Source organism: Oryctolagus cuniculus, chromosome 6 (genome assembly GCF_051225735.1).
Source record: "Oryctolagus cuniculus isolate XC-2025 breed Fujian yellow rabbit chromosome 6, ASM5122573v1, whole genome shotgun sequence".
Taxonomy (NCBI): domain Eukaryota; kingdom Metazoa; phylum Chordata; class Mammalia; order Lagomorpha; family Leporidae; genus Oryctolagus; species Oryctolagus cuniculus.
Genome location: NC_142872.1, coordinates 52,286,242 through 52,312,234, shown reverse-complemented (window position 1 = coordinate 52,312,234; position 25,993 = coordinate 52,286,242). Strand labels below are relative to the sequence as shown.

The 25,993-nt window shown below is 38.6% G+C and overlaps 1 long non-coding RNA gene across 1 annotated transcript; it reads right to left on the bottom strand.

Moving 5' to 3' along the window:
- Positions 1-8,660: 8,660 nt before the first annotated feature.
- Positions 8,661-24,348, bottom strand: LOC149126141 (uncharacterized). Its single transcript, XR_016234900.1, has 2 exons — positions 24,263-24,348; positions 8,661-9,122 (listed from the first exon to the last, which is right to left on the bottom strand). It is a non-coding gene; the product is annotated as an uncharacterized LOC149126141 (long non-coding RNA).
- Positions 24,349-25,993: the final 1,645 nt, after the last annotated feature.

The following is a 25,993-nucleotide window of genomic DNA, read 5'->3' as shown; positions in this document are numbered from 1 at the left end:
AAAAAAGCCTGACCTGCTGCTAATACTAACTGATAGAATTAAAATGGAGAGAATTACCCACCATGGGAAGCAGGATACACAGCAGACTCAAAGAATGGCAGATGTCCTAAACAGCACTCTGGCCTCAGAATCAGCCCTTAAGGCATTCAGATCTGGCAGCGGGTGATCCAAGGGAGGGGAATGCCCATAAGGGGGTGGCCACATGGGTGGCACAAGACCGGACGTCCCCTCTGTAATTGGAGGCACGTGGGTTGAGGTAGCACTGGGCCTTTAGGGGTTACCGCCACACCTGAAGGCTCTACCTTAGTTTCAACTGCCTCTGGGGATTTATGAGCCTTCTGACATTCCTCATCAAAGGCCGCCCAGCTCATCTGTTTCATATCAACTGGCTTAGGTGTGCAAGAATTTTTGTGCAACTTTCCTTCAGTTGGGGTCGGTGGAAAGCAAGCCTTAAGGGTAGATAGGGTAGGGTAGGTCCCCAATGGAGGAATAGTCCCGAGACAGATCTCTTGTTTTTGAACCAGCTGTTCCACCCAGTCCCATGTGGACCAGTCAAAAAGATTGGCAGCAGCGAGCCATGGTGCCGCTTCAGTAAGGGCTTCCCAAACCTCAGCGGCTTGAGAATCAGACATTTCTAAGTCGTGAGTCTTTAGTATGTATCTCAGTGCCTTAGGTGCTGGGTCATCAGACTTAGCATGTGATTGCCCCATCCTTTCAGGGATACCTTACCTTACCAGGTAAGGTGGTACCCTACCTTGAGAGCCTCACTTAGCCGTGTCCACCAGTACTTTCACTTCAGCCAGAGTCAGTCCTTCTCTCGGGCCAGAGTCAGTCATTCATGTCCGTCGAGCCTCACCTTGGGTGCCACTTGTTGGGGTCTTAAGCCTGAGGCTGGCCCCTGACCAGCAGGGGACAGTATAAGTACTCCCCGACAAGGCGAACGGGAAAGGTAAGGTCAACGGGTCAAGAACACAGCAAGCACCCGTGAGTTCTTTCGAAGCAGAAACTACTTTATTGAGGAAGTCTACAGGTTTTTAAGACTTACAAAAGACATGCCAATCAGTAAAAAGGTCATGCAGGTGTGGGTGGACTACGCACAGGGGCATCTTAAGCAAAGTATAGGGATCATGCACTGTCCATATGTCCGGAACTAAATTGGACCTATCCCTGCAGGTGGTCCGATCTTGCATGGCTTAAATGCAGCGGCCTCAAACACACCCCTCGAACATCCGCCAGGCGCCATGTTGTCAGGAACTATTTTAGGCAATGCCCAGTAGTCTTTCAAATAAATAAAATAAATCTTTAAAAAAAAAAAGGGCTAGAAACCAAATAACAAAAAATTACAAACAGTACATTCAGATTACTAACTTTCCAAGACCTTTACCGATAACCCATCAAGTTTTCATGGATTAGATGAAAATTCCAAAAAACTAAAAACATCATAATTTTTAAATGAAGCTACAGGACTCTAACGATATTTTCCCAAATTTTTTCAATGCTGAAAATACATCTCTTCCATAAAATGGTAATACAACTTAGCAATATATGAAAGCAATTCCTCCTAATTCAATTTGTATATTTATTTGGCTACCAGAAAATCTACAACCTACTGTTGCTGTTTCAGTCTCAAAGTACAGGTCTCTCAAAGAATGTCTCAGCAGTCCCTGATAGGTAGATAGAATGTAGAAAAAACAGGGATTTTTTTTTTTTCTAGCAGAGGCAGATAGAGTTTAGAGTCAGTTCTGAAGGGTCAGTAGAGAAGTATTTGCATTTCGTCTTTGGCAGTTTCATTATGTTGTCAATTATTACAGTGCAATGTTCTAATAGGGATTTCATCATGCATTCAAATTGGAAAGAGGAATCATTTAGCCGCCACAACAAATTGAGCTCAGCAGGCTTCATTTCAGGAACTTCTGTGGTGTCAAGTGGTCAGTCCTTCAGTTTTAATTTCTAGATATATGAGATGCAAATTGCATGATCTTTTCTCCTTTGATAGTCAAAGCAAATGGCTCCAATTACCTTCTAACATACCCTTAACTGGGAGGTAAATAACATTATCAGCTTAGGATGTGGTAGGATGAATCACAAAGAAAAGATTAATTATCTTGTAAAGGTATTGTATTATCTTAATTGTTCACATCACTCAAGCTTTTCTAATTAGAAAGGTAAATACCAGCCTAGGCAGGTTTTACCCTTGCATCATGAAAAAAAGGCTAAACATTTGCATGAATTATACCTTTTCAAATATTTAAACTTGATAAGAGCAACCATCAGTTTATACCTGCTTTCCTGTCATCAGCTTTTTCAAAGGTCAATTGTAGTTCATTTATTAAAAAAAAAAAGTCCTGCTACTAAATATTGTGAATCTTTTCACTGTATTAGTAGTGCAAGCAATCTTAACTACATCACTTATCTATACCCCACTACTGTTTAGTGACTCCCAAAATCTAAGATGATTTTTCCCATTGAATCTGTTCGCTGTGTCCTTTTAGCCTGGTGGTTTATTTGAAAAATCAACAGCAATTATATACAATCCCTTGGTTTTCCTCCTTCAAGTAGCAGCTTTCATTTCTTGTACAGAGCATTTCCCAATTCATTTTCCTGATTAATGCTTTTACTCTAGATAAATTTAGTTCTATTAAACAATCAGAATTGGATCGTGCCTCTCGGAATTCGATCTTACCAGCAACAAGTTCATCTGACTTTCCCACGAATTGAGTCATGAATGAACCATATCCTAACCTGGTCTCAGGGACATGTTAAAAATTCTTGCTACTGGGGTCAGTGCCAAGGCTCACTTGGTTAATCCTCTGCCTGTGGCATTGGCATCCCATATGGGCACCGGGTTCTAGTCCCGGTTGCTCCTCTTCCAGTCCAGCTCTCTGCTGTGGCCAGGGAAGGCAGTGGAGGATGGCACACGTGCTTGGGTCCCTGCATCTGTGTGGGAGACTGGGAGGAGGCACCTGGCTCCTGACTTCAGATCAGGGTAGTTCTGGCTATAGCAGCCACTTGGGGGGTGAACCAACGGAAGGAAGACCTTTCTCTCTGTCTCTCTCTCACTGTCTAACTCTGCCTGTCAAATAAAAAAAAAATAAAAAAATTTTAAAAAATCCTTGCTACTATTAATATTTTTCTTAAACCACACAGAGCATGTTAGGTACTTAGAATTTCTGGTGTCTTTAAAAGCATTTACTTTTTATGAGTTTATGGCTTTTGTTTTCCAGCAGTGTAGTCTACTGTTTGAAGAACAAAGGCATTGGAGTCATAATGGATATACATTTGAATCTGGTTCTAACACTTGTTCTTTAATCTTGGATAGGGAATTTCACCTCTCTGAGCCTCTTTCCTTACCTGTAAAATGTGTTAACAGTAACATCAACATGTTTGTGGGATTGAAAGGAACTAAGTGATACCATGTATGTCATATTTACTTCAATGCCAGACACATCAGTACTAAAATTTTTTCATTTTATTACACTTACTGTAATTTATAAACTCTACTGCAACTCAGTTTAAGAACTATGAACCAAAAATGAAAAAATCTTGCCTAGGAAGCTCATCTACACTTGACCACATATCAAACACTTCTCTTGGTCCTAATTTCCAAGTGTCTCTCTCATTCTTACATCTTCAAAGTGGGACATTTTCATAGGTCTGATGGGCTGTAACACACTGTGTCTCTAGCTGGTTTACCAACTCACTGATCTGCAATATTTCACTTAGGGTTGTTCTTTTTTGACAGCAAGGCTTGAGGGAGATGATGATCTTAAATGCCAGGAGGATTTTCCACGTGGGCACAGAGGAAAAACGCTGGGAGCATCTGTGCTCAGCACGCAGAGCAGACTTTGAGGGTGTGAAACTCTATTTATGTGCTCAGTTAATGGACCCTTGGGCTTGAACACAAAGCACTGTAGAACGGAAGACGGGTTAATTCATCTGGAACTCGATTTGTGAAACCAATTCTTCAGTCTCATTTACATTTACATTAGCAGGACATCTTTAACAGTGAAGATATTGGATGAGATCACAGCTGACATGTAACATTTTATGAGTATGATCTCTTTGTATTCTCCAGCCAGTTACCTGGAAATGAAGCAAAAATCCCAGCTGCCTATTTTGCCTTGCCTGTTCCATTCCTCTGGCTTAGATAAGAATTTCTCCCTTGAATTTCTAGCTGGTCTTACATCCTTTTATTTTTCTGTACCAAAACTGCCATCTAATCAAAATCACCCAATAACTATCTTATTATTCTCTCCTACCTCCTTCTGACAAATGGTAAGTATTAATTTGACTACTTAACTAATTCTTAGAAACTTTATTTCTAGTCAATTGTTCATGGCTCACTTTAAAACAAGACTGAGATATATGAAGCTAGTTATACTAATACACTGTTTAAAAACCCTATACACACCACCTAACTTCTCTAAATCTTCATTTAGCATCAGTAAGATGAGAATCATAGTAACTACCATGTTAAAGGATTTATTTGTGGGCTAAATGATAGCCTCTATGTCAAGTCTTTAACCAAAGTGATTCTTAGGGTTTTGCCCATAATTTTGACATGAAAATGGTTCAAGAATCTTAAATTGCTTCAAGTATTATCCCAACAGAGGAAAACCAACACAATAAACTTTAATCCATCTTGTGTTTTGTCTCCTGAGGACTCCTCCTAGGCCCCAATCTAAGGGAAGACTTGGTGATTCAAATTGAACAACTAGTTGCACAATTCCACGATCACACTGATTTCAACAAGACAAGTTGGAGAAATACCCATGATCTGTATTAGGAATAATCCTTCAGTGATTTGGCTCAACTTCATACTTTGAATCAACCGTAGTTTCTTTTCATCCCCTCATCATTAACTTCCCAACTTTCCTAAATGCAGTACGGCATATATCTATACTCCAAAGTACTATTAACTCCACGTGTCTTGTTTTCTACAGCATGATAGTATCTTACTCTCAGACTGATCTCAAATAAAATATGACAAGTGTGCCAGTTCTTAATCAAATTTCTATTGTGTTCTTGTTAAACAGACTAATGTTGTTTAAAGAATGCAAACAATTCCAATGCCTATCTCTATTCTCATTGTGTTTGGCATCTTTCCCTCTTGAGTACTGTGATGTGGGTACACCACTTTTCAAAATTTTTTATGTTAACTTCCACAGGTTCTATCAGCTCATCTTTATGCTTCTCTCCTCTTTTTGTACAATGAAGACTTATCACCAGTATTTCATACTCGGTATTTAACTTACTGCCTGGTATTCAAAATATTTTCAATGAAAGGTAGCTACTATTACCATTCTGTTCACTATTCTAGGAGTTCTAATACCAAGGTGAATAATGCATACTTCTTGGTCATACAGTTCAATTTCTATCTCAACACTGTTAAATCATATCTGCTTGCTGTAATGCCTGTATGAACTCTGTTTTCCATTTCCTTTGAATACAATGAAAAGTATAAATCAGAATTCCTGACTTATGCTACTGGATGACACAACAGATGAACTAAGCTACAGTGGTAAAACTTCTAAGAACATCAACCAGTACTCTTCTTGTCAGCCCAAGGGTATTAATTATTATTTGCAAAACAAGAAATAGCATTTGATATAAACTGTCAACTGTAGAATTAAGAAGGCCAGGTAAACAAATGACTGGCCTTATTTCTGTCAACAGATCAATTTGTGCCCCATATTTCTAAATGAGAATAGCTGCAGCTTGAAATATTCCTGTTTGAAATGGCCAAGTTTTGTACACAAAATATTGGTTGAAGAATGGAAAATAGGATTTTTCCTTATCAGTGTTAATGGCACTTAATGTAGCAAAGCGATTTTGACTTTTTATTTTTGCCAGATTGAAATATATCTTTCTCTTTGCTTCAACACCAATGTCTTACACAATGCCTCATACAGAGTCCAGTCTCAAATATTTAACAGAAAAATTCATTTTACTACCAATTTCAATCTGGAAAGAAACAAGCAAGTTGATATCAAAGATATTTGGAAGCATTAAGAAATTGACTTGCATGATTAGAAAAAAGTCTATTCTGAACACTATGGGAAAATACAAGATTAAATGTAAACTAAGGAATTCATACTATCATCTTTCCATTAATCCTTATTTGTTGTTTGTCTCCAGTTGATGGTAAATATTTTCCATTTTTAAAGGTGTTAACAAATGAAGAGAAAAAAACAAATGCTGATTTTCTAAGATTTAGAGGTTGAGAAAGTTACTCTGCCTTTAAGTTAATGAAATCTTGTTCAAATTCATCCACCAGCCCTTCATTCAAATGTCACTTTCCTGATTGCTTTTGTTATGTGCCATTGAGTCATAGAAATTTAATGGCTGACTCATCCAGTGGCAAGGTCATAAATCATAACTAGCAAACAACGTCAGAATTTACAAATGATAGACAGCAGTTCTAAGGACAGCCTTTGGGAAACTGGGTATTTATTTTTACTTTGTGCCAACTTCTAAATTGTCTACACTTGGCAATAGGAATTGTCAGGAAAGTAAGGTTATTGCTGGTTCATTTCTAGGCAGGTACATAGGAAGGACTTGTCACATGTAGGCAATCTAGCTTCTTTGTTGTTCTAGCAACTTAAAATTAAAATTGAGCAGTATAAATGTAAAGAGAAAGCCACAATAGTAAACTCAGGCCTTTGATAAAGAAAACCAATTATTACTTTATAGAGGTGCTTCATAAATTTCCCTTAATAAAAAGAAAAAAAAAAGGAAACGAAGAAACTTTTGTTCCATGAATAAAGCCATACTTCATAATTGAATCAGTTTGGATTTGGTTTGTCTTCAAAATATTCTAGTCAAAGAAATGTACACAAATTATGTACCAGCCTTCAAGTAAGATTAAAATGTTAGACTCAAATATGAAAAAACTTTTGTTTTCAGGAAACTTTAATAAATATAAATTTCAAAAGTACAATTTTTTGGATTATTCAGTTTTCCCCCCCATAACCACCTGCCTACCCACAAACCATCATATCTCCTACTCCCTCTTCTATCCCATTCGTGTTAAGATTCATTTTTAATTATCTTTATATACAGAAGATCCACTTAGTATATACCAAGTAAAGATTTCAACAGACTGCACCCACACAGACATACAAAGTATAAAGTACTGTTTGAAGACTAGTTTTACCATTAATTCTCATAGTGCAACACATTAAGGACAGAGTTCCTACATGAGGAATAAGTGCACAGTGACTCCTATTGTTAACAATTGACATTCTTATTTATGACACCAATGATCACCTGAGGCTCTTGTCATGAGCTAGCAAGGCTATGGAAGCCGCTTGAGTTAAACTCTGACCTTACTTAGACAAGGCCGCAATCAAAGTGGAAGTTCTCTCCTCTCTTCAGAGAAAGGTACCTCCTTCTTTGATGGACCCTTCTTTCCACCAGGATCTTACTCACAGAGATCGTTCATTTAGGTAATTTTTTTTTTTTTTTTTTTTTGCCACAGTGTTTTGGCTTTCCATGCCTGAGAAACCCTCATGGGCTTTTCAGCCAGATTTGAATGCCTTAAGGGCTGATTCTGAGGCCAGAGTGCTGTTTAGGGCATTTGCCATTCTATGAGTCTGCAGAAAACAGCTTTTAAATGACTAGTAGAGACCACTCACTATCAGATATCATCCAGGCTTATTAATAACCTCAATATTAATAATCCTGTGGGTTCTTACCACCTATTCAGAGAAGAATTCTGAATACTGGCTCAAATAGACCAGATAACAAGGTAAGTTTTTAAGGATTTAATTCAGTTAGAGAAATGCACAGGAAAATGAGGACTTTAATGAGGGGAGCAAGAAGTCTAGAAGCTAAGTTGGGTCCATATCAGGCAGAGAGCAGACCAGGAACAATGTAGAGCAAGCATGCAGGCAGGAGAGCAGAGGCAGGACAGAGGGCAATGGGCCACACACCCCAAAGACACAGGGAAACATGGGAGAGGCCCACCATGTTCTAGGCCTTTTATTTACTCACAGGTGGAGTGGTTACATAGTCTGATTGGCAGGTGGGCATACAGGTGGGGTCAGGTAGGGTAATGAGGTCACACAGGGGTCATGGTTTTCCAGCTCACAAATTTAATCAATTTCATCCTATCTACCTACCTACATCATATCTATGGGCTGATTGCTGTACACATTTCATGTACGTAACTCACTCATAACAATGTTCTTTTCATCTGGGACTTGCAAAATGTATTTGGCTAATATTGATGAAATTACTTTGCCATTAAAGAGAAATGCTACCTCCTAAGAAAAATCAGTCATGATTCTATAAACTACAAAATTTGATTGTTCTGTTTATAACTTGAATTATCCACATTTAAGCACACAGACTAACAAGGAATAAGAGTACACATGTAGAGTATTTCTTTGCAAAGCCTTTACCATGAAATTCTAGAGGACAGCATTTGTATGTATCTCAAAATAAAAATGTTAGCTAATGGTTGATCTGCTTTTGGTTTTCCCCTAATATTCATTTTTATTTATTTATGAGTATATATATTCATTTATTTATTTATTTTGGTTGTCTGTTTCTAACAAACTTTTATGTCGCTCCCCCTCTTCGCGGAGGAACGACACTAAACCCTGCATTGTTCTTTTGCCTGCTCGGCCCTTCCTGGGTTTGCTGCTGGTCCTTCCTGGGTTGACTGCCGATCCCTCCACCTCCGTGGAGGGGCGGCTCCCCCTGCCACTTTCCCCACTTCCGCGGGGGAGTGGCACACCGCCGGCCGGCTCTCTCGGGGGCTGCTCAGATGTTATCCGGATGTTCCTGGTGCATGTTGTCTCTCTCCTCCTTTATAGTCCTCTTCCACCGATCCCAACTCTGCTACCCACACGCCGAGCACGCTGCTCTCCTCCAATCAGGAGCAGGATCAGCTCCTGCAGGTTATCAGTCAAATTGGTGAGAGGCAGCTGTGTAGAAGTTGTTTACTCCTCTCCCAGTGCCATATTGTGGGAGAGCAGATGCATAGAATAAGTCTTAATTCCAATAACTTAGTCTAGTCCGAGTTGCTCCCCACAGTTTTAGAAGATTTTTTTTTTCATGTAGGGAGTAACACATCTTTCTCCCAGACTATGTATATTCAGTGTAGCCTCTCATCTCTGGAAAAAAATGAGCAGGAAAATTCAAGTTAAGATACACACACTCTTTGTCAATTCACCTTTTCCCAAATTCAACCCTTCAATAAACGAGGAAGAGGACAGCTACTCATCACCTAAGCATATAGAATTAAAGCCACCTGAAGCTTTTACAGTAATATACCATCATCTCTGGTGGACCATTAAAGGATCATAGGTATATACCTAAGCCCATTCTCTGAAGAATTTTGCCAAGAAAGAAAAGCTGAGAAGGCATCTTCTTCAAAATTCTGAAGGGAAACTAGCCTTTAAGTAGGCACTTTTAGTGCACTATGCATTAAAGGGTTTTAATAGCATCCATTTATCATTTTAACACCAAGCATTTACTAAAAGGTGTATGACCAGGTGCAAAAAAGAAAGCATGTAATGTATCTTGGGGCTTAAATTTTCAAAAGACAATGTGAAATCATGTCAGAAATGGAAAATGCTGGTTTTTTTTTTTTTTACACCATTTATTGGCCTAAAGCATCTAATTTTCATGTCCTAGCTCTCTGAGAAAACTTTTGATCAGACCACCATCAATGGACTTTTTTATGAGAAAATTATTGAAATGAGATCCTATCACATCAGTTTAATTCAAAGTTATATTGGAAACTTGATTGTTGGTTAGGACCACATGGTATAAGTAGTAATGATGATGGATAATAAGAAAAATCAGAGTTTACTTACCATTCTGATCTACATTATCTAAGGTGTTGCTCCTATATAGACTGGTCCTATTCTCAATGATTATAGCCAACCTGAACCATGCTTTTTGCCTTGCTGTCAAGAAAATGCTGGAAGACCAACAGACAGCAACTGATGGAAGTAAAAATATAACCAACTATCATTAAACATTAATTGAGGCTATGTAAATTGAAGAAAATTCAGTGATTTTTGTAGGGAAAATGAAGAATCCCAGAAATGCATTTCCATATGTCCTATTATAACATAATTCCTAGCATGCTTTTGCATGAATTCTGATTTGCTGATCCCAAAGCTTAATGTATTATGTTAGCTAATATATATGGCTTAGATCAGGAGTTTGAAGTTTTGTTTTAAAGGACCAAAAAAGTATTTTAGACTTGTGAGGCCCATCTCTTGTGCAGATATTCAATTCTGCGATTGTAGCCAAAAATAGTAGAGGCCATATTCAAAGGAAAGGTGTAGCTGAATTCCATTAAGAACTTTGTTTACATAAAAAGAAGCACTTCTAACTCCTACCATAGACTATTATTTTCCTTGTTCTCTGTAGTTAAGGATAGTCTAAACTACTTCCACATTTGAAGAGTCAACCAAAAGGTGGGGAGGGTGGGGGGTGGAGTAGTAGATAATCTCTTGTCACTCACTTCAACATTTGACAGACCCGGGGGCTCTCCATCTTCAAAGCTAATGCTTTTTTTCTTCAGGCATGAGAAATTTTAGATTCCGCCAAAACTTCTCTTCTTGTTCTTAGTGCTTTGCAACTGCCAATAACCTATTTGATGGTTCCCTGCATGGTTATGACCTTTGTTCAACTAATTTCTCCAGCAAAATTCCTGCATGGTATTAGTATTATTTACTAGTACCTACAGTAGTGTGTTTTCTTATTGAAGCTGAAATGTCTTTTGAACATATAGTCATCTCCTAAGAGTCAAGGGACTGATTCTAGAACCTGATATACCCCCCAACAGGTACCAGAATTGACAAGACCTAACAATAGATAGGATAGGGTTCCTCATATCTCTTTGTGGAAAGCTTATGCACACCTTCCAGCAAACTTCAGTCACTTCTGACTTCCTTCTATCTAATACAACATAAATTCTATGTGATGCATTATACTATATTGTTCAGGGTGTAAAGACAAGAAAAAGTCTGACCGTGTTCAGTTCAGACATTTCTTTATCAAATATTTTATCCCATGGTTAGGCCATTCAGCAGATATAAACCCACAGATACGTAAGGCCAACTGTACAGAGCAATGCGATGCCAGTGGACACACTCTGGCAAGTCTTAGAAAAGGTCTTTCAGGCAAAGGATACAAAACAAGTTACACACTGTAGGCCTTCTTCATCCACTCCACTAACACATGACGCTTGAAAATACCTTTTTTCTCTTTTCTATCGTATGTCAGTTTCTGGAATTGGCATAATGTAACCATGGATGCCCGAGGCTTCTTTCCACATCTGTTCCCTGTGCTGTCAGGCCACTGACTGTCTCACTTTTGAAAAATGGAAGCTCTTATTAAGGCCTGTAACACTGTTAGTGGATAAGATTTTGTGATTCTTTTTGTGAATTTCGTTTAACAGGAAGCTCACATTGCTTCTCATATCCACCAGTCTAGTCACGTCCTAACCTGTGTCACTAAGGAAAACTGTTCTCACGAAAAGCCGAATCCAGAATAGGTAGCAATACGAAAAGGCAGTACAGAGGGTAATTTAGTTTATTCTCCAGTCTCCTTATATGGTGCTAAGAATGGAAAATTTCACATAAGACAGGGAGGAAAGGAAACAGAAGACACCAGCATCATACGCTGTAAGCCTGGTTGTCTCAGAGCAGTAGATACACAAGATAATGAAATTCATGTTTTCTGTTAAATATTATTAACTCAAATATATAATTCACACAGCTGCTATTTATTTGATGGCAAAATAAGAAGTTTGCATGTACTGTGACAACTAATGAGTCTAAGAATTTAAAGCCACATAAAAGAAATTTCCTTCCATATTCCACTTATCCACTCAAAACCAGATGTGTACCTCTATGCAGTCCATGTTTTTAAACACAAATAAAAAAGCTGCCCGACAAGGACACAGACCCAAAGCAAAAGTCATTTCCCAGCGAGTGACGCAGCAATCTCTACTTTGACTTTGACTTTAGCTCCACAGCTGTGCTGAAACTCACATTACGGCTGTGGGAAGGAAATTGTTCCCAGGTGAGAAGTAAATTATCTGGCTTGGCACAAAAATGTTGAAAAGGCAAATTCCACCTGCTTTTCTCCAGGCAAGATCTTTTTGTTCAAATATCTCCCTGCCACGTAGTCAAGTAGTTGCCCACATGTTCACTTTATATCCTGCTTCTGGAAATGATTCCAGTTTTGCTTTCTGTATATACACAGGCATGTGTATGTGTGGCAACACATAGGGAAAAAGGCCAGAGCACACAATCTATAAATCATAAAATAAAAGAAAATCAGAAAGCCTCAAATAAAGTTGATCTGCTGATTGATCCATTAATTCACTGATTCTTTGATTCATTCATTATTTTGTTCAGTAAATAAGTCCTGGGTGCCTATGTTGTGCCAGACACTGATTTAAGCTTTTTTTTTATTTGACAGGTGGTGTTATAGACATTAAGAGACAGAGAGAAAGGTCTTCCTTCCGTTGGTTCACTCCCCAAATGGCCTCTATAGCCGGTGCTGCGCCGATCTGAAGCCAGGAACCAGGAGCTTCTTCCTGGTCTCCCATGAGGGTGCAGGCGCCCAAGAACTTGGGCCATCCTTCAGTGCTCTCCTGGGCTACAGCAGAGAGCTGGACTGGAAGAGGAGCAACTGGGACTAGAATCCGGCGCCCATGTGGGATGCCGGCGCCACAGGTGGAGGAGTCGCCAGTGAGCCCGGTGCCAGCCCTGATAAAAGCTTTAAGACTACAGCAGTGACAGACAAGGTCAGTTTTCTTGTGCTCTCATAGAGAGGCCATGTACAAGTAAACACAAAATCAACTAGACAAAGCATTCCTATTCAATTCACACTTAGGCTGCATACAGCATCTGAAAAACATTGTTCTAAATATCTAACTTGAGAATGGATGAGGAAGTACAATGCGCATCATGGGTTTGGCCCTAAAAAAACAGCATTCAAACCATTTACTGTAATATTGAACTTGTATATGTTCTATTATAAAGACAGAAGACAAGTATTGGCAAAGCACTGAGGAAAGAATGCTAGCAAATCTAAACATCCATGGAAGCTTACTGAAAAAAAGATGTTAAGTTTATGATGATTGTGAGGACAGCTAATATTCCATGTATGTGCTCACTTAATACCAGGCAGTATTATAAAAAGGTACTTCACAACTTTATATATGGAAGATTAATAAATCTTTGTAACCCTAGGAGATAAGTGATTTTGCTATCTCCTATAGATATATCTCCTTAGAATGACAATAAGGCATACTAAGTTGCTCAAGGTCAGAGACACAGTATCTGGGAACTAAGATTTAAACACAGGTAGACTGAATATAGAGTCTATATTCTCACATACTGCCCAATTATGACCTTACATAATGAAAGAAATTTCAATAGGTGAGCAATAATAGTCAAGTAAGAGAATGTAAAGCACCGAGTTTGAAGGTTCCAAAGCGTATTGGAAAAGAGGAGTAGACAAACTGGATGGATAACCTGAGATAGACAACACAGTGCAATTTGAGACTGGGAAAGATAGAACCCATTGTGCTAACCATGAATACCACATTATTTAATTTTATTCTTTAGGTGGGAATGGGAGACACTGAAATCATTTGAAAATGAGACTAGTACTACTATTAAGAGTTTTAGAGTATTTGGTACACTTATTAAGATGCCACTTGCAGGGGGCAACATTACAGCATGGCAGGTTAACCTACTAATTTCTATGCCAACATTCCCTCTCAGTATGGTGGTTCAAGTTCCAGCTGTTCTGCTTCTGTTCCAGCCTCTTGTTATTGCACATGGACTTGAGAGGCTCAAAAGGATGGTGGCCCAATGTGTCCCCGCCACTAAAGCTGGAGACTCAGATGGAGTTTCTGGCTCCTGGCTTTGGCATTGCCCAGCCCAAGCTGTTATGACCCTTTGGGAGAGTGAACCAGCAGATGGAAGATTTTTCTCTCTGCATCTCCTTCCCCTTCCCTCTCCCTCCCTTTTTTTTTTCTCCCTCCTCCCTCTTCTTCTGTTTTTCTATGTCTCCGTGTCTCTCTCTCAGTCCATCACTCTGCTATGCAAACAAGTGGGTTTCTTTTTTTGTTTTGCTTTGTTTTATTTTTAAATGTCTGCATCACATATTGAAGTCCCTGGACTCGAGTCCAGGCTCCATTACCAATTCAGCTTACTGGGAATGCGCAACTTGAGAAACAGCAGGTGATAGCTCAAGTATTTGTTGTCCGGTCCTGGCTATTGAGAGCATTTGGGGAGTGAACTCGTGGAATTAATATTGATGGAATCATCTCTTTACCTTTCAAGCAAGAAAATAAATGTTAAATATTTTACAAAGAACAGCTTTATATGAATTCAATGAATCTGGCATATCCTACCTTTGTGCCAGGTGTTTTATGTATATTATTATTTTTAAGCCACAGACCATGGTCAATGTTATTAGCACAACCTTGGATATGAAAAAAGGAAGTCTCATTGAAGAAATCCAACAACTAGTGTTTGATTCCACATATTTTAGACTACTGTATCAATTCCTTTAATTCCTGTAAATCTGAACGTATAGCAGTACTGTGGAACAGCGGGAGATCATAGGTAAGGAGATGCATAGTATTCCTATTAGCGTGTTTTTTTTTTTTTTTAAGTCTTCACTGTTCGCCAGGCTACACACTAGAGAACAATGAAGATATCTAGATAAATGCCGTCTTTTTTACTGTAGAATGTTTAGGTCAATAACGAAGATAAAAAAAATGAAAAAGGGATAAGATAGAGAAATGAGAATGTGCTATGATACCTTATGGCTCAATGACCTAACCTAGTTAGATACTAGGTTTAAAAAGGAGGTGGGAAAGAGATTACTAATGGTAGAAGAGAATTTCCTGGAGAATAAGTAGGTAACAGGACCATTTCTAAGATCATGTGCTATCAAGCATCATGTAATGAGAGGTAACATGTCTCCCCCAACTTGCAATATCTGATGGCATTTGAGACCTTCCCTCCATCTACTAAGGAGGGCTTAAATAACACACCTGGGTTGCTCACTGAAGTATCTTAAGAGGTTGATTTATTGCTCAGTCTATCAAAGGGATCTCAGTAGCTAACAGCCTGAGTTGCATCATAGTTTCCATATGTTCCTCCTTCCTACCATTTTTAAAAAAGAATTTTAAAGGCGGAGTGACACAAAGAGAAAGAGATGCAAATAGAGCTTCTGTTTGCTGGGTAATTCCCCGAATGACCACAATAGCACAGTCTAGGCCAGGATGATACCAGGAATTCCATTCAATGCTCCCACAGGAGGGCAGGGGCTCAAGTATGTGGTCCATCTTCTACTGCCTTCTCAGCAACATTAGCAGACAACTCGATCACAAAGGGACTCAACCAACACTATAAAATGGCATGTGGGCATCCCAAGTGATGGCTGAACCTACTGTCCCACAGCACCAGCCTCTCCTACCCCTTTTAATGGTCAGAGGTTCCTAATCAAGTTATTAGTGCCAAATGCTAGCACAGATCAGCAAAAATAATTCAGAAACAGACTCATTTTTTTTTTACTTATTACAGATAAATGTTCAGTGTTGAGGGTCAAGTCATGGGAACATCTTTGATTCACAGAGATGGAAGCCCTTAGGGACTTTATGGTTTTACAAAGTGACAGGTGATAACAAGTCATCACACACAGAATATTCAGTAGTCCACTGAATCTATCAAGATATCAGGAAACAATTAGTTTTTCAAGAACCACCTAGGTTTACCTTCATTTTATTTTCCAATAAATGACAAGCTACAAGTCCAGGAAGCCTAAGTAGGAAAGAATGAGATTCAATCATCAGCAACATGCCTCTGCAAAAAGGCATGCACATGTCACAACAATGGACACCATTATTATAAATAGTTATAACTGTGAAGAAGTGTATAGTGAGAGGCAAAAATGTTTCCTTTGTAATAAGACATTTTTGTCAAAGACCTTGATTTATGCTAACTGATTTATAGGGGGATGAAATGTAAATTGATGGGAAATGTTGACAACACTCTTATTTCTAGGGTTTTATATTGAATTCTCCATCTGGATAAAGTTCATGGACAAACATATAGTCACTCTGCCTTTAAGAATATTTTCTAGTTTCTAAGCCTTTGCTTTATTTCCCCCTTAGGATGCTGTTCAACACCTATTGTTGGGTCCTGTCAGCTGACCTCTAATTGCTATAGCTTTGATTTTCTCATATGCTTCAAAGACTTTTAGATACTAGTACCACTTGAGTGGCACTTATAATTGAAAACTTTATAAGTGAAATCCTTGAGAAAAACATGTAAATTGTAAAAAGAATGAGGGCCACGCCCAATGGTAGCATGGTAACCTTAACAACTGATTCTCTATGAAATGATTTTACTTGATAAAAATAGCTTTATGTTATGGTGATAATTACTGAGCACCTATGTTATACCAGGCACTGTATGTGCAAATGATCCAAACATGACCCCATTTATTTTATACAACAACCAAGAAAATTAGCATTACATAAAATAAGTAGTCTGCCCAAGAATAGCAAAGGACACTTGGTTCAAATAAAGTTCTAACTTCAAAATTATATTACTTTGTGTGTATATAGCATTTTTAAAGAATGCACTGGATATATTTGTTCTACTTGCTTTGCTTACATAGCAAGTAATCTTAAGAACTGGTGTCTTAAGAGAAAGATACCATTTGCTCAGAATTCTCTAATTTGGGAGCAGATGTTGAGGCACAACAGGTTAACCTGAACCTCAGGACATGCACATCCCTTATCTGAGTGCCTGAGATTGAGTCCCACCTCTACTTCTGATCCAGCTTCTTGAAAATTCACACCTCAGAGGATGACTCAACTGTTCAGATCTGTGCAACCCATGTGGGAGACCTGGATGGAATTCCTGGCACCAGTGTTTGGCCTAGCCCAACTCTAGTGACTGAGGGCATTTAGATGGTTAAAAAAATTATCTATCTATATATCTATATCTATATCTATATCTATATCTATATCTATATCTATATCGACACACACTCTCTCTCCTCTGTCACTATGCCTTCCAAGTCAGTAAACGTTAGGAAAAAAAGGAAGCCTGCAGTTTGGGCAAGGCTTAGTGGGGGATAACTTGCTTTCTTTCCAGGCAACCTCATCTCAAGTACCTTGAGGACAGGAGACTAGAATCATTTGAAGGCCATCAGATCTCCAAGTATTTCTGGACTGAGACCTTAACTGATTCTGTTAGCATAGACAACTACACTTGGCTTCTGCACCTGAGCTGGAGTTCCCCACAACTTTACTGCAGAGTTCGAAGGGGGAAGAAAAGGTAGAGAAAGGAGAATGCTGTAATATTTCATAGCCACTCTCCGGGAACCTTGAAGCAGCTCTTCTGCTACATTTTGTTCCCAAGTTTCAGAAAGAGAAAAAGGAGACTCTTCTGCTTGGCAGGCAACTGCAAGATTCTTGAAGATTTCTGGTGATCCCAGAAATATTTCTTTTACCATCTTTAATGTCTTCAACTTGTAACTCATATGAAAGTGTAAATACATGAAGGAACTTCAAAAAGCTCATGGAAAAATATAATTACACTGTATTGTGGTCCAAAAATTTGAGATCTCTGCATATGTATGTGAAGTCTTTAAGTGTTCCTGAAAAATGCCACTATGCATGGATTTCAAAATTTTTTGTGCCAAATAAACTTTTAACTCCATTTTCCATGAACTTGAACTCACCCGATATGAGTTACATACCTATAAATAACTCATGTACATGAAGATAGATAACTACACAGGCACACACATGAATATATAAAAATAGGGAGATAAAAGGGTGGCTTTGTAACACCATGAGCATCTTCATTCTAACTGCAATATAGAAAACACATTCTAATAAAGGTGGAAATTTAGCTGAGGCCTTCAGAATCCAGTTACCACTAACTACCACCTGGAAAGACTGCTTTTTCTCACACTCAGTTTCTTCTGACCAATACAATCTCAGTGTCTCTTTCAGATGTGTATGCATATATTTCATTGTATGCATATATTTTATTATATATACAACATATCAGCTAGTAGGGAAAATAGGACAAAGGAGAAGTAGATTCAGTGGGGAGTATAGCCGGGCTCTGATAGTGCTAGATCTTGTTCATAGTCTTGGCTCCACCACTCATTAGTTCAACAACCTTGGAGAAGTTATTTAACCTGAGGAATCTCAGTTGTCTTATCCAAAAAATAGGCAAACTGTTGCATTCCTCACAGGACTCTTGTGAAAGTGCGTTAAATAGCATCAGTAAAGTACTTGGTACAATGCCCAGTGCATTGATTTTATGTGGGAAAACAGTATAAAAGTTTAGATAAAGAAAATGTTAGGATTTTTTAGGCCTGTTAAACCTTATCATAATTTGGTCCCTGTTAACCTCCCTGGCTTGATCTCACTACATACTCTACTATGTCCATTAGCCATCACCATGCTCTGAACTCTGTGACCTTATTTCCATTTTTAAAATTTTTCCTGCCCTCCAAGCTGCTGTATTTGTCCTTCTACTCTCCTGAAAAATCCTTTCCTCCAGGATTGCAGGGTTAATTTTTTCCCATCACTCAGACCATTGAACTCATTTCACTGGGAAGGCATTTTTATGATCAACCTCTTACCCCAAGTACCCTGGTTCTTGCCAATAATTTATCATCATGCTATTATATTTATAATCTTCTCAATAATTATTTTTACTCAGAATTGTCTTTATTATAGCTTTATTTACTTTTTAATTAGATGGCTTCCCCCAAGATTCTGAGCTGTATAAAAGCAAATAAAAACTGTGACCTTCTCTGTCTTGTTCTAGTGTCTGAAAGAGGGTTAGACCAAAAGAGGTCCTACTATATATTTTGGTGGGTGGATCAACATGGATGTATGTATATTTTTCTACTGAAAATACAGTAAAAAGGGGGAAAACAAAGATTTAAAAGGAAACAGCACATAAAATTGCATTTCTGGAGATGAATTGAGACTGACATTGACCTACTGACTCTCACTGTAGGGATACAACAGAAAAAGATCTGGGTGACTTCTCTCTGTTAGCCACATGCTTACACTATAGACAAGTCTACCTCATGCTCCTGTGAAATCTCAAGTCAACTTTATCTTTCCCTTGATACTCTTCATTCTTTCTTTCCCTCAAGCCTGGTGATGGCATGACTTGGCAATTATCTTTTATTTTACATTTGGGTCTTCTAGGTTTAAAACTGCATATATGGCTGGATAACACTCTATCAAGAAAATCTGTCTGCCTTTTCCAGGAAATATTTCAAAATCTTAGACAAGAAACACATTGAACATGCAAATCATTCCTTCAAGAAGCAGAGTTCTAAAAATTATCCAAGCTTGCATAAAAATAAATACTAAATTCATTGAACTACTTTTACTTCTCTAGTCTTGATACTGGAGCTGTTTGGTAACTGAAAATCTATCAATGATAAATGAATTTATGTGTCCACATAAGCAGCTTCTAATTAGCACATACAGTCAAGTGTGGAGAGTTTTCTATGTAGCATTCTCTGGCTGTGGATTAAAGCCAAGGTCTGTCCTCCAAAATATGTGGACAGCTGCTTCGTGGTCAAAAAAATTATACAAAGAAATGAAGTAAGTTGTTAACTTGGGACTGTGGAGTGGAACGTAAGTGTATCTCCAGAACAGCTGTTCCAGGTCTGGGACGCTTTGCATGGTGTCATTGGAGACTTCATATCCAAAGACTCCTGGGGTGCTGTCTGACTGTAGAGTTTAATTAATAGATCTCTTTGCAATTCTACAAGCAGAGGAGCCAGGGAATTAATGCTGGTGTGCTATGCCGATTACTTTTCCACCTGGAAAACTGCTCTGGTCACCCTAGGTGCCCTTGGAGTATGAATCAGACTTCCTTCAGCCTCAGTTTCCCTATTAATTAGAAAATCCTTATTTCATAAAAAGGTATCTGAGGACTCAAACTAATCAACTGTACCAAAGATGCTTGCTTCCTCACAACCAAATTTAAAATTCTTGTTAGCCTTCTTTGTCCTTCTAATCTTACATATTATCACAATTCTGGGATTAGAACCACCCACCAATAGTCTCAGAACAGTTTCATGGCACTCAGTTTGCATTGTTCATCATTCAAAATACAATTTGGTATTGGGAAATTTCCTAACGTTTTTAAGAGTTAGAAAGAAAGAGGCCAGCGCCGTGGCTCACTAGGCTAATCCTCCGCCTTGCGGCACGGGCACACCGGGTTCTAGTCCCGGTCGGGGCGCCAGATTCTGTCCCGGTTGCCCTCTTCCAGGCCAGCTCTCTGGGTGGCCAGGGAAGTGCAGTGGAGGATGGCCCAGGTGCTTGGGCCCTGCACCCCATGGGAGACCAGGAAAAGCACCTGGCTCCTGCCATCTGATCAGCGCGGTGCACCGGCCGCAGCGCACCGGCCGCGGGGGCCATAGGAGGGTGAACCAACGGCAAAGGAAGACCTTTCTGTCTCTCTCTCTCACTGTCCACTCTGCCTGTCAAAAAAAATTAAAAAAAAAAAAAGAGACAGAAAACCTATGAGCCTTGCTCTTCTGTGCTTATCAGCCACACTCATTTCTTCTTAAGCCTACAGAACTAAGAGAGTAAACGTGAAATACTCATAGAGTGCTCTGTACATCAGTTAAAAAGGTAGCTTTCTTCCTATTTTGCTGATCTGTGAAGAGATTAGTGGTAAGCAGCATCTCTAAACTCCCTGCCTAGCTTTGCAAAGTACTACTCTTAAACTATTAAGAGAATATTGTTTTAATATTGACAGAGAAATCAAAATGTTTCACTGAGTGGTGGTTGCATGTTTGCTTCCTGGTGGAGTAGAATTTCCTAGTATCCTTGGGAGGCCAACAATTCCCTCTCAACACCCCCACCCCATTGGAAAACAGTTTCACTCTCTTTGCTTCCTCAAATAAAGAGACTTCCTATTCACTTAGTTCAGTTCCCTTGTGGGCTGAAGTCATTCATCTATAGAAGACAGATGACTTCAACTCTCAATCTGGAGCTTGAATTGCAATACAAACCAAATTAGATAAAATAAATCAATAATACCCTTGCAGGCCAAATTCACTTAAGTAACATTTACAGTACAATTGCCCAGTTCACCCATACATTTTAATCCATTAACACTATACATGTGGCACCTGAATAAATACGTTACCTCTGCTGAATATAAATGAACTAGAATTCCATCTTTATCTTGAGTTGAGTCAAAGTTAAGTAAATTTCATTAAAAAATAAAAAGTTCATTTTGAAGTGAAGCAAAAAGTTAATATACCAAAAAGCCTAAGTCGTTGGACAAGCTATCGCAATGCCCTAATAACCTATTCATGGCTTAGACACTTATATGGCAACAATTATATGGGCTATTGCATTCACAACTATTAAAGTATCAACCTTCAAATATACAGCTCAATGTTTTGCTTGTGTAGTCTAACTTGGAAAGCAGGCCTAGATTAACAATAGATACATACAGTGAACTATGGCAAAACAAACTTCAGAGTGCATTCCGTGCACACAAAATGATCAGGACCTCTAATATGATTGTAGCTAATGTAGACACAACATCTTGATCAGGCCAATCAGGTCATGGTAATTGCAGCTGAATTAGTCCCTCCTATTCTAAAACATCACTGAATGTGGTATGCAAGAAGATTGTTAACAGGTTATGATAAACAAAATTTAAATTTATTTGAGTGCAAAAAAACTTTCAAAGCCATGCAGTTTTTCTCATAGCATGCATTTTTCATGAATTCTCTCAGGACCCTCTCCTCCCCACCCCGTATCAGGCTGAACAAAGGTAGGAGGATAAGGCTTTCATTCAATCACTTCCTTCAATTTGGGAAAGGCCCTCAGACAACTTCTTATCATGGCCTTCATATTGTCAGAACTTTGCTCTCAACTAGCAAGGGGTGAAAATGAAAAACAACCCAGATGCCTGCTTAGGCAGATGTCCTAGGCAGGTGCATGCCACGGCAGTCCAGGTACATGCCCAGGCAGATCAATCCAGCAAAATACCTAACAGGCCGCTTTGAGAATATTCTCACTGAATGTACATTTCAGGGTTTTTGGCTATGTTATGGTTTTGGCTTTATATTTCCCCTCATAGGATGCTCTGGCAGACACCACGTAGGCATGTTTTATACTACAAGCATATCACAGGGGCTAAAGTAGAAGTTTCAGTGTTAGGAAGCCTAGATTTAAATATTGGCATCACTGCTTACTTCATAAGTGACCATGGGAATAGCATTTAACCTTTTTCAGACTTGATTGGAGAATGAAAATGAAATCAAGACCCAATTCTGAATGTCTCACGGTAAGAACTGAACAAAATGAGAGTGAAAAGAGCTGAAGTATAAGGGAAAGACAAACCAAAGAATAATTAAATAAGGGGAATATTTGTTCGCTATTGCCCTCAAGACAGGTAAATATTCAATGAGAATTAAGTGGGGAGCCTTAATCTCTTGCTCCCACAGGTTGTCATAATTTACATGCTGCTCATATTGTCAGCACCATTCAAGATGCTGAGTCTGATCCTGATATTAGAATATGTGCAGTTTTACTCATAACCGTGACAGATGACACCCAAGTATCTTTCACCTGCTGCTCAGTTAAAAATACTTTACTCTCCTTATGAAAGGCAGGGTTATTTTTGAAGCATATAAGCTATATGCTCTCCTGAAGTTGACCTTCCTAAGAGAGTTTCAGAAGTTAAGTTTGGATTATTGCTAATTTTTAACAAATGACGTCTTTAAAACACAGCTAAAGGTGGTTCAGTGGTTAAGCTATTATTTTTGACACCTGCGCTGCATATAGGATGCCTGGTTTTTTCTCTCCCTTTCTGGCATTCTGCCTTTCAAATAACCATTTTTTAAAAAAATCTCACCCAGAATGACTCAGGGCCTTTCCTTCTGGGAGAAGAAGTCCAATGGATGCTCATGGATAAGAGCATACCAAGGGGCACATATGGGAAAATAAAGTTACTCAGGGACTACCAAATGGGCAAAGTAGAGTCATGGATAATGACTCTTCAATTTAACTGGCCTCTAAAGTTAACTTATACTTGAGACTGAGTCACTGATTCAATAAGGAAAACTCAGATTTCAGAGAAAACTCACAGGATTTACCCAGAAAACTGCATGAATAAATACAGAAAAAAAATAGCTACAAAAAGCACTTATGCAGAAGCCCAAATCACATGGAAAAACAATTTACAAAATGAGTACTTTAATAGACAAAGTAGAATGTTTTTGCTAGTTAAAAAGTGCTACAAAATGTTGGCAACAACAGTTCCCATCCAAATAGTCAAGCCTAATTGTTTGTGAATGCAACTTAATTGAGTCTTCCTTGTAAAAGCTTTAAGAATACAAGTAATATAATACAGAATTTTATGACACTGAAAACAAATAATTTGCACCGGGTTATTATGTTTGAAAGCACACACATGCACACTCCAACCCATTAGATTTCATTAGAGATAGACATACTGTTAAATGTTTTGTTTTGCTTCAAAATTGACAAAAGAAAAATCATTTCTATGGAATAATTTCTACTGTTTCTTTAGAAATAAGCTTTTAAAATATTAAAATAAAACTACATCTAAATACTACACTGATTTACTAGTAGCTGATAATTGTGTTAATCAACTTTGTGAGTGACTGTTGCATAATGTCACAACCTCTATAATTGAAAGTCACACCTAAAAATTACTTTGAAGAATGAGGCTAACCAACTTAAATGTAAACTTGCACTATTAGCAAGGAACTCTGCTCAGGAGAAAACCACACTGAAAGATTCTTAATAACCTCTGCTAAAGCAAATACAAGCAACCAAGGAAAATGAAACAAATTTTAAGTGACTTTAGGAACGTTATAAGGATTCCCAGCTTCTGCCATTTTTTGAGCCCTGCTGCACACATAACATTGAAGAAAGAAATTAAGCAGAGAGGCAAGTTATGGATCACACACTCTAGTATAATCAAACTCCAGCAGATATAGCAAGAACAAAATGTCAACTCTAACTACCTTATTGAATTTCCCAAGTCTGTGACCTACAAGATAGCTATATTCATTTGGTCATACCCAGAGCCTCAGTGAAATTACTCAGGGAATAAAGGATATCCAATACTGACAAAATTAAATGCAAGGTATTCTAGCTTTTAAGATACACACAGAATCATTTGACCACAGTCACCAACTTGTCCCAGGTTACCTGGGACTTAACTGGTTGGAGTGCCGAAAGTCCTGCCACTGAACTCTCCCCTGCTGAGAAAAACTGAGCAAGTTTATCCCTCACCTATTTAAACTGGGCTTCTCATTACTGCTTCATTATGTCACCTGCCCTTGCTTATCTTTGAACTTTCTCTAGTACAGCGCAACTACAAGTTTACCATACTTATGAGATTCACTTGGAAAGCTTTGTAAACTACAGAAAACTGGGCCCCACACCAGGAAATTCTGATTCCATAAATTGAACGAGGCCAATGAATTTGCATGTCTAACAAGCTCACAGGTGACACTACTGATGATGGTTCAAGCAGTACATTGTGAGCAACACTGCTACAAATGTTACATAAAATTTTGTTCCCAATTTCCCTTCCTACATCTTGAGTTAGTTTTCTGGGGTACTTGTGCGTGAACAGATTATATGACTCTCTTAGGAGATCTGCTTCAGATCCAGCTCCCTGCTAATGGCCTGGGAAAGCAGTAGAAGATGGCCCAAGTCCTTGGGCCCCTGCACCCGAATGGGAAACCTGAAAGAAGCTCCAGGCTCCTGGCTTCCCATCGGCACAGCCGTTGCGGCTTCCCATCCAGCCATTGCGGCCAATTGGAGAGTGAAACAATGGATAGAAGATTCTCTCTCTCTCTCTCTCTGCCTCTCCTTCTCTGTGTTCTCTAGTTTCTGACACCAGCTGAATGTCCAACAATGCAATTCTGACACTATTAAGTTCTGAAAGGTAGGTCACATTTTGCAGGTTAAGGTTCAATCCCACAAGATTTGCTCCACTTCCTGTGCCATTTATAAGTCCCGAGCACTACCCATAATTCTTTCAGCCTGGCTATAAATTTGGAGGTTACCACAACATACTTTTCAATCTCTATAATTACTAGGATGACTCAAAGAACTCAGGAAAATACTTCATGTATATATACAGGTTTGTTTTAAAGGATATAACACAGGAACACCCAAGTGGAAGAGATGTATAGGGCAAGGTATGGGAAGTGGCATGAACATGGTTTCCAAAGCCTTCTCCATGCAGCTTTTCTCAAGCATGTATCACAAATTCAGCAACTCCTTAAACCCCTGCATTTGTGAGTTTTATTATGTAGACAACACTGATTAAACTATTCAATATGTGTGACTGAATCCAATTTCTATCCCCTCTCGCCTGGTAGTGGGGAAGTAAGTACTAACTTTCCAATCCCTCGACTGGTTTTTCAGGAACTGAGAAAAAGACCAAGTATTTCTTTCTTTTTTATTATACCACAGCAGGAATGTATTTTTATTTATCTCTCATGATGCATGATGAAAGTCACAGGGGGAATGAAATATATTTTCTGATGCAGTCAGTTTCAAAAGTCATAGTGCTTTATTCATCACCTTCTATAAACATAATTCAAGCTGAAGACCATGATGTTCACCACAATGCCACAAGGTTATATGCTATCTACTGTAGTTACTATAGTAGGGAAGTCAGTGACTTAATTTTACAGGACTTTTCAATATCAGAGCTGAAACTTGAAAGAAATTCTCTGGACAAGTCCATTTACCTAGAATATCATTCTTTCTGGATATTTCATTTTACTGAATATTGAATGCACTATTTGCTTATAGATAATCATTACACATTAAATATATTTTATAAAGGCTAACAGTCATAAATAGACTCCAATCTATTGACTTGGCATTTCTCATATAATAAACAAGGAAACTGATGCATAA